Genomic DNA, 10,158 nt, shown 5'->3' with positions numbered 1-10,158 from the left:
CCACCAGACCAGTGGCTCCCAGGAAAATTGACATTATGTTTACATAAGAACTAACCTTAGGAATAGAAACCAATAGAACAGATAGGAGAGACTTGCTTCCCTGAGAGTGTGCCTTCCAGTCCAGCTCTCAAATAACCAATTTCTATAGTTTTTGAAAGTGAGAGAAACCAAGTTGTTTAAGCTATAGTTGTTTTTGGAGTATTCCATTACAGCAGAATTGTAAAAGAATTGTGAGCTGAGGGGACTATTTTGCTGAGGTAATTCAACCAGGTAGATTTCAGTCTGTTTCTGAAGAGGGTACCTGTGTGTTTGCTGGGAGCTCAGCTGATAGTGGTGTGAATTGGAGGCCACAACCCTGACCACAAGTGTGTTCCATAGATTGGGGATCAGACTGTCTTTAGTCAAGAAAGAACACAGCATAGGGGAGAAAGCATGAAGTTGGAATTAGAAATGTTACAGGGCAGGGAGAGGGACATCCCTGAACCCCCAAACCTGCCTGACCTAAATAGGTTCTGCCATCCACTGCATCAAGACAAAATATATAAGACCTTTAATGGAAAGGAATTGTAATACAATTATTGTACAATACAGAAAAGACAAAGAATATCATTTCTATATCAGACAACCAAAGTTACCGATCCCCTTGTGGGTAAGTCTACCCAAGAGGGATTGGCCTAAAGCAAGGCCTGAAAGCCCGCCACAAGTCTAAAGCACCTTCGTGTAGGGACCCATGGAAAAGGGTCAGAAATGGCCAGACAAGTCTGGGAGGAAAAGAGCAAAATCAAAATCAAGATAAATGCTGCCATAGTCAACCTCCCCACTCATATCTGTTTCAACCAGTCCAGGGCCAAGAAACAAGAGCCGCTTCTTCACATGTCTCTCTGCTCCACATGCTTCCCTCAGGTCTCCTTCTCACTTAGCCATCTTGCTTCCTTCCTCTTCAGTCTCCTCTCCAGATTTTCTCCTCACTGCTTAGCTCCACCCTCCTTCTGGATGGGGCAGGAAACCTGGACACCCCCCCCTTTTCCGCAGGACCACCCTGTAACAGAAAGACTTCCGTTAAAATACTAAATCTATCATTTACATTTGTGTGATTTGAACTTCAGTTTCTGTGATTACATGAATCACATATGATACTGACACATAATGGACACCAAAAATGTAGCCAATATTATAAATAAATTGTATTTTTAAAACATCACCATTGTTGGAGTTTAGGGAGGCAAGAAGAGGGAGAATTTTTAGGCAGTAAAAATATACTATCTAACTCTCTAGTGATAGATACAGGTCATTATACAATGTTATATACATTGTGCATAGAATGTATGACACCGAGAGTGAACAAGTAAACTATGGACTTTGGGTGATTGTGATGTTTCAATATAGATTCATTTGGGTAACAAATGTACCACTCTGCTGGAGGATGTTGATATGGGAAGAGGCAAGGGCATGTAGGAAATCTCTGTACCTTCCTCTCAATTTTGCTGTGACCCCAAAACTAACCTAAAAAAGTTGAGGACTAAACCAAACTAAAATTGCCACACAGTATCACCAGACTGGTCTTCCTGAAGTGGCTGTAGCAAAAACTTTTCTGTAGCTGGGCCCTTCCTGGTGGCACAGGAGCTAAAGTGAAGCACTAGGAAGCTATCCACAGCTGCGACAGCACGAGTTCGATCCCTGACCACGGAGGTGACCCACATGGTGCAGCAGACCTCTCCTTCTTGCCCCCTAATCCCTTTAGCAGTGTATCTCAGTCAGAGTGTTCTGCTCCCCACTGTGTCTCTGGTGAATCCTCTCACCCCCTACATTTCTGTCCTGTACCCTTGTTCTTGTATGCATAAATAAATAAGTGCTAAAATATTTTTTTGTAGTTGAAAAGAATAAGCAAAGATACTTAAAATATTTTTTTGAGGTCCTTCCCCTCACTTACGGCTAGCCTGCACATATTAACCTTGATAACACAAGTACTCCTACAGTTTCTTACCTCTCCTCTGGTGTTTCTTAATTTCATTATTTGGTTCATGATGTTCCAGGTACCCCAAAAACCTATCCTTTCCCAGTCTGACTAATCCCTGCTCCCATTTGAGACATGGTTCTGATGGAGGAGAGAATAGAAAACCAAAAGGAGGCATCACAAGACTAAAACCTGACTCACACAAGGATGTGGGGGTAGATGGGGGTAACATGACCATTAACCCAGCTATAGAAATCAAGACCCTTAGGCGCCAGTACCTTATCACAAGGCATAAAGCCCAAGCAGTATCAGACTGCTGTAGGGGGCACCCAGAGCATAGACCTGAGGGTAAAGATATAGAGATTAGATCTATCCTGTAATCTTTGGGGATTCTACAGTTATCCAAAATCAGCAGCACACAGACCTCTCCACAAAGGAATGAGCTCCTCCCACAGAGAAAAAGACTAATCAGTGTACTCTCTGCACTAGCACCAGCTCTCTCACTCCACAAGGCAGCAGCCCCCTGCCTGCCTGTAACCTGCATCCTGCCCAGGCTTCTCTGCACTGGCCTCCCTCAGCGGGGGCCCACTCTCCTGAAAGCCACCGGAATGCAACCATGCAGGTCTCTCTCAGCAAACCTGTCCCTTTTGGGACATAGACACTGCCACTTGTGTCTATTTAATTGTCCTTTATTCTTCTGTCCCCTTTCCCTAATCAACCTGCTCTTTAAATATAACTAATGTCTCTTATGGAGAAACTTGCCATGTGCCACTGAAAAGGGAGCTGTCGTGAAATCTTTCCCAGAGTTAACCCAAGAACCCCACACTCCAAAATCAACTCCAAAAGCCATACCAGTTCCACTGTCACACTCTGACCTCCCAGGCAGGGCTGAGCACCAAACCTTCATTCTCCTGCTCTCAGGGCTCACAGGCCAGGGTCTGTGCCTATGAAGTGAGGGCTGATCAATAGAGGGGGAAGTGAGCATTGGGTGGGGAAGTACAATAGAGAGGAAATTGAATGTTGGGTGGGCCTGTTGGAGCTCCAACCTCATGAAAGCAGTGATACTAAAGCTCTTGTCCAGGCCAAGAGCAGATGGAAAGAGAGGTTTATGCCAAAGGAAGAGCAAAGCCCAGAGAAATGAGTCTAGAGTTATACTAGATGAGGGATTGTTAAGCCATGTCAATGAATTTGGGCCTTCATGTTGAGAGTAAAGGGTGACAACAGATTGCACTTCAAAAAATTATTTCATCAACCGTACCATGAATGATAAAATGAAGGGGTGGGAACAGCAACAGCAGATGAGCCAGTCAACTGTGTTCTTAGTCAAGAGGGGAGATGATGGTGGCTTGATCTGGTGACAGAGAAAGTGGAAAGGAAGCGAAGGATTTGGAAAATAGTACGAAACAATCAGCAGAACTTGGTATTTTTTAGAGAAGAGCTGAGCATATAGAAGGAGTCTAGGATGAGTCATAGTTTTCTGGCTTAAGCCATGGGGTGACACTATACTCAAGATGGGACATGGGTAAGAAAACTTGTTTAGGGCAGATGTAACTTAGTGTAAGGACACAGCTTGTCTTTTTTTTTTTTTCTCAGCTACAGAATCATTCAACATTCAGTAAAGATTTACTGAGCATCTACTGCATGTCTGGCCCTGTTCTAGTAACTGGGAAGATGGCAGTAAGTAGAGTAATAAAAAATTATTGCCTTTCTGCATTTTACATGCTCTTAGGGAAATGTGAAAAATTAACTGGTATATTGTATAGAACATCAGATGATGATAAATGCTAGGCAGAGGGAAAAACAAAATCATTGCAGGGCCCTAAGTGAAAATGTTACATCTGGGCAGAGTGCCCAGTGCTAAGGATGTGTGGAACAAGCCAAGTGGGTAACTGGAGGAAGGTTGTTCTGGATAGGAGGACCGACAAGTGAACTAAGGCAGGAAGTTGGCTCCATTACATGTTGTTTGCATTTCAGAACTCACGCCAGTAGAGCACCTGTCCATGCAATATTGTTGGCCGTTGGGACAGAGTGAAAGGAAATGAGGAGAAATGTGTGCTAATTCTTTAAGCTTCAGCTTCAAAGTGATCCACTTCACTTCTGGCAACATATTATGTTACTCCTGTGTTTGGCTTGGGGACTTTCATAAAGAGAAAGGGGAAAATTCAGGGAGAATGAAAGAGTTCAAAGTCTTTCCAAATATTATGCAGTCTTTGCTTCTTGAAGATCATGCTAAAAGGATACAGAACATAAATCAATAGTTTTGTGGTGATGTTAAAGATACCATAATTAGCACCTTCAATCTCATGGAAACAGACTTGTGGTGAACCACAAGAGTAAGCAAAGCCACTTAGGGAAAGTTACTCAAGAAGCACATCCGTAAGCCACACTCACATGTATGAAAATGGGGAGGTATGTCAGCATGCATCCTTAACTCTTTTCTTTCTCTTAATATCTCACATCCAATCAATCATCAAAGTTTTAAAAAATACAGTGAAAATCTCACTTCCTCTTACCATGCTACTGCTACCTCATCTCCAAACAAGAGAATAGCAACAGCCTCCTAACTGAACTTGTATTCTTGCGCCAAGGAGGAGTCTTGTTGCCTATTGTCAAAACCCTGGAAAAAATCAGACAACTTACAGTGTCTTCATAGTATTGCATAAGATTTTCAGATTCTGTTTTGGTTCCTTTGCTAGTAACCAATTTGAATCAGGTTGTTTAAAATCTGCTTTTCTTTGATGTGACTATTAAGGCTCTTAAGTAGGTGGACAGGTAAACTATGGTATGTTCAGATAATGAAGTATTACTTAGCTGTCTATTATGAGCTATCAGACCATGAAAAGACATGGTAGACACTGAAGGGCAGATCACTAAGTGAAAGGAGCCAATATGAAAAGGTTACATACTGGACCCTCCCAGGTGGTGTAACTGGTTAAAGCTCTTCAAAGTCACTGCAGCACAAGTTCGATCCCCACCTCGGAGGAGCAGCAGACCTCTCCTGACCTGCCCACTGCTCCCCTCAGCAGTGTACTTAGTCTATCTGTCTGTTCTGCTCTCCACTCTGTCTCTGTGAATCCTCTCATCCCCCCACCTCTGGCCTGTACCCCAGTTTTGTAAGCATAAATAAATAAATCTTAAAAAAAAGGCTACATATTGATATAGCCAAGTACATGACATTCTGGAAAGGTAAATCTATAGGGACAATAAAAAAGATTAGAGGTTACCAGGAATTAGAAAGGAAGAGATGAACAGGCCAAGCACAGAATATGTTTTTTTGGACAGTGATACTTATGATACTACAGAGGTGGATACGTCATTATACATTTTGTTTCTGAATATGCTTTTTTGGACTTTTGGTATCATTTCCAAAGGCTACTAAAAGTGAACTTGTTGCTTGAAAGGAAGTACAACTTCACTTTTTTTTCTTTAAAGATTTATTTTATTTAGTGTAGGCCAGAGGTGTGGGGAGGGGGGACGGGCAGTGAGAAGATTTGCCAGAGACAGATTGAGTAGCAGAACAGACAGATTTATTGAAATACACTGTTTTGAGGGGAGCAGCAGGCAAGACAGGAGAGGTCTACTGCACCATGTGGGTCAGCTCCCTGGTCCAGGAGCAAACTCATGTTGCAGTGGCTGTAGATAGCTTCATAGTGCTGAGACTTAACCCTTGTGGCACCAGGGAGGCCCCCTAACTTCTATTTTAACACACTTGCATGTTATTCTCCTTCACTCTTTTACTGATTTATAAACCACTCAGTATTATAAAGCAGTGTCCATTCCCCTACTCACTCTGTCTCTGGATGCTCTTAGTCTACTTAATCATTCAGAAACAATCAGTAAATAGTGTTTGCTGTTGTTTTGTTTTGTTTAAGGGTTTGAGGATTTATCTTTATGAGCTGTAGAGTTTGTTTCTGATTGCTTATATGTTCCTTCCTAGCATACTGAATATTAGCTTTTGGAACTCATGCACTAGATTTTGACCATGGTTATTGCTTATTTCCTCTACCATTTTATTTTAAGCTTCTAGAACAGTGTCTGGCACATACTTGGAGTTTATTAAAATATTTTGAAAAAAATAGACAGTTTGGTATCTTTTTTCCTACTAAGTTTTGTTTTTTCATTGACTTGTAGGTAACATTTGTGTATTGGGAATATTAATGTATAATTTTGGTATCGTGTTTACTCTTAACCTATTGCTTAGTTTTAAAAAGTAATTTATTTTTTTATATAGAGTTACATAGTTCTCAGATGCAACATGTCAAAAACTATATTCCTTAAAACTAATCTTTTCTGCTCTGTCTCAGGAACACACAATTTTGGTCCCCAGCATCTACTGTTTTCAATTTCGTGTCATTCTGAGTTGTTCTATACAGTACATACTTTAAGTATCAAATCTGTTTTAAAATTTCTTCCTTTTAGAATATGTCGCATAATCAGTCAAACCAGGTTGTTTACTCTGTATTATTTCTCTCAACCTGGGTTTTTTGCTGATTACATTCTTGTGATGTCTTTTAACATGTTATTCTTTCCCATGCATTCCCTATAAATTAAAGAGATTATATCACTCCTCTTCTCAGAATTCTCCACTGGCTTCCCAAAATGCAGGCCAAAGACATTGGAATGTCCTACATCAACACAAATTAGGAAACTGTCACTTGTACGTACTTACGGATCTGTTGCCATTTGCGCATGCTCCCACTTCCTGTTACTACATTACACATTAGCTCTTCGGTTTTGTCGCTCCTCTCCATCCTTAACAATCAACTGGTCTATGCTAGGACTTGACCTAGTTATTGGCTTGATTGCCACAAGAGATGTGGGTGCAACCTGAAAGAGCCACATTATCTTGTAAGGCCCCTGTCTTAACTGAGACGTGTGTGCTCTCCAGGCAAGGGGAGATGCATTATTTTTCATCAAAGTGACAAGGGCAGTGGGCTACTCCTGCAGGTCACAGCATTCAGGGCCTCTGAGCATTTGAAGTGTTCAACTGAGTCTACCCAAGTATTTCCAGCTTAAGTTTTGGGATCCCGCTCCTTACCTTTTTTTAAAGATTTACTCATACAGAACTGGGGTACAGGCCAGAGTGCAGGGGCCGTGAGGGGATTCACCAGAGACACAGTGGGGAGCAGAATAGGCTGACTGATGAAGTACACTGCTGAGGGGAGCAGCTGGTGGGTCAGGAGAGGTCTGCCGCACCATGTGGGTCACCTCCGGCACGGGGATCCAACTCATGCTGATGTGGCTTTAGCTTCTAAGTGCTGTGCTTTAACCCTCTGCGCCACCAGGGAGGGCCCTCTGCTCCTTACCTTTTAGGCCCCTGACTATGGAAAGCAATTGAGTTGAGAAATCTCCAAGCATTCTCCATGCTCCACAATTATGATTAATTTCTGAGCTGAGTCTGGTCCTCTGCTCTGCCTTCTGGCTACTGAGTCTCTGTCAACACAGCAATGGTGGCCTAATCACATGGTCCTTCTGGTCACTGTCTCCATCATACCTCTCCAGTGCTGGGATTATTGTGCCTGCCAGTGCATTCCTTTCCACTACTGCTTCATCCCAGTTCATCAATGAATCTTTTAACAACTGCACCACAACAGCCTGCCAAGGACTATCTGTATTTGCCCAGTCACCAGTTATAGTCCTCATTGCCAGCTAGGCAGCAAATGATCTATATCCCAAATCCTTCTTTAGAGTTGGTAACCTAAGACTTCTAGCACTGACCATTCTAGAAAGAATTCCCACTCTGAAATGGAGAATTGCACACTTTCGCCCCATAGGAAAGGAAAATGCTGGCTAGAGGTGCACCTGTAAGGGAAGAGGAAGGCAGGACTGGGCAGAGAGATAAGCTAGCCTGGAATGTGGCTGTAACTGAGCCTTCAGCACAACCTGGGCGGAGCACTAGAGCTGGAATGACTCTCTACAGTTGTCCCGAATTGAAGCAAGGGAGGGCTGCCTCCTGAGCTCCAAGCTGTCAGTCACTAGCTGTGAGCTGCTCCTTCATAGCCAGAGAGATTCCCGGTGAAGAGCAGTATTGAGAAGCTAGGAGATAGGTGTGTCTCTCTGAGGATGAATATGGGGGAAGAACCATAGTACCCAGTATGGTACCATCTTGTCATGCATGTCCTCTGACAGTCAACAACACAAGCCCCTCCTTATGACCAGGATACTCTGGAGCAAATGCTTCTCTCTCTTTCTTTTTAAAATATTTATTTATTTATGCTTACAAGAACTGGGCTACAGGCCAGAGGTGCGGGGATTTACCAAAGATAGTGGGGAGAAGAACAGGCTGAAACACACTGCTGAGGGGAGCAGTGGTGGGTCATCAGAGGTCTGCCACACATGTGGGTCCCCTCCCTGGCTGGGGATCAACTTGTGATGCAATGGCTGCAAACAGCTTCATAATGCTCACCTTCAACATGTTGCATCACCAGGGCGGGCCCTCTTCTCTCTTTTTATCTAACTTCTGAAACTTTGGGATGCGGTAGGGGAGTGAGTTTGTGAAAATGTGACAGGTTGTCCCCCTATGCCATTTCAGAGCCATGGGAAATTAGGTGAGGCTAAACTAATCTCTGTGTCCCTGACATCCCATCAGGTATTTTTTGCTCCAAGGAAACTACTGCCTGAGGGTGAGAAAGTGTTGACAGCAGCATTCTAGAAAGGAAGACTCAACAGGGTTCCTCTGTTCTCAGATCTCCCAAGGTACCTCTACCTGGCTTTCTGTGCTCCTCATAGTAGCTGCTAGCCACAGGGGAGTATTTTACCTTAAATGGAATGTAAAACTCAGTTCCTTGGGCAGACCAGTCACAATTCAGGGGCTAAACAGATGCCCATGACATGGCTACTGCATTGGGTGGTGCAGATAAAGAGCATTTCCATAATCTCAGAAATTTCCAGTAGACTCTATTTTTCTCTTCCATTGGGTCTAATGTGGGTAAGTTAGATCCTCTCTTCTGAGACCCCAAATCTCCAACTCTCCAACTCTCTTGCGCGGTTCCAACTGCCTTTTTCCCACAGGCTGAAGAGAATTTTCATCTCCTCTCCAAATGAGTGTGTAGCAGGTGGGGTGGGAGTTGTATTGGTTAATAGTGAAAACTCTTCCCACTTAGACTTCCAGTTATTTTTCCTTTCCCATTATTTCTTCAGCAATCTTTGCTATTAAATTGCTGATCTTTCATCAGATTCATGAAAAAAGGAAGGTGTTGGTCACATGGTACCAACTAAAAGTATCCTATGAAAATGCAATTCCTTTTATTATCAAGGATGCTGTTTACATACATGTTAATATTTCTTATTAATTTAAATGAACATTTGAATTGATCATTACATTGTATGCATGTCTTTAGCCTAACTGAGTTTAGTTTAAAAAAAAAACCAAACACCCAAATGCTAGATTCTGGAACATCTGGTAAGTGAAGAGGAATTTCATCTTATCCCAGTGATTATTTCAGAAGGAGCATCAGATTCAAGTGAACTGGTAAAAAGCAAGCAGGGTAAAGGGAGATTGAGAGGAAGAAGGGAGTATCTGCAATCAGTAAATAAACAGTGGCTGTCCTGCCATCAGCTGTCAGAAACAGCATTCTAAGACCTTGTTATCACCCTGTGGCATGTTTCTGTTCACTATTCTTGCACACAGAGAGAAAAGATTCAAGACAGATATGAAGAGGAAATGAGAAAGGCAGAAATAGATACCCCACACATACCTCAGAGGAGCTGTAAACAGGCATTTAAATGTCTGTGCTCCTGGAGAGAAATTATATCTTGAATTTAAGTTCCCAAAAAGAATTATGAAGTCAAGCTTCTCTTCTGCTGTTGAATGCTGGAGATATGCATAGTCCTTAAAATATACTTTTTATTTAAATTATAAAAGGAACACATGCTCAGTTTGGGAAACATGAAAATATAAATATGAAGAAAAGAAAATTTGATCACTATGTGGAGAAAAACACCACTATAATTTCCTTCTATTTTGTTATACACACATACATACATACATATTTAGTTTAACATAGTTGGAAACCTATTACAGTAGATGCATTATTTTGGTTCTTCTCCTTTTTTACTTTATATCGTGAACCTTCTCTCATTTCACTAAACAATGTTTTAAAATGTCATTTTTAATGGCCACATAATATGCTGTCTTGAATACACCAAAATTTTTTCAACTGTTCTCTTGTTGTCAGATTTTTAAGCCATTTTAACCCACTTTT

The sequence above is a fragment of the Condylura cristata genome, unplaced genomic scaffold, assembly GCF_000260355.1.
Source record: "Condylura cristata isolate star-nosed mole 26May11 unplaced genomic scaffold, ConCri1.0 scaffold00031, whole genome shotgun sequence".
NCBI classification, from domain to species: domain Eukaryota; kingdom Metazoa; phylum Chordata; class Mammalia; order Eulipotyphla; family Talpidae; genus Condylura; species Condylura cristata.
This window is presented reverse-complemented; position numbering follows the sequence as displayed.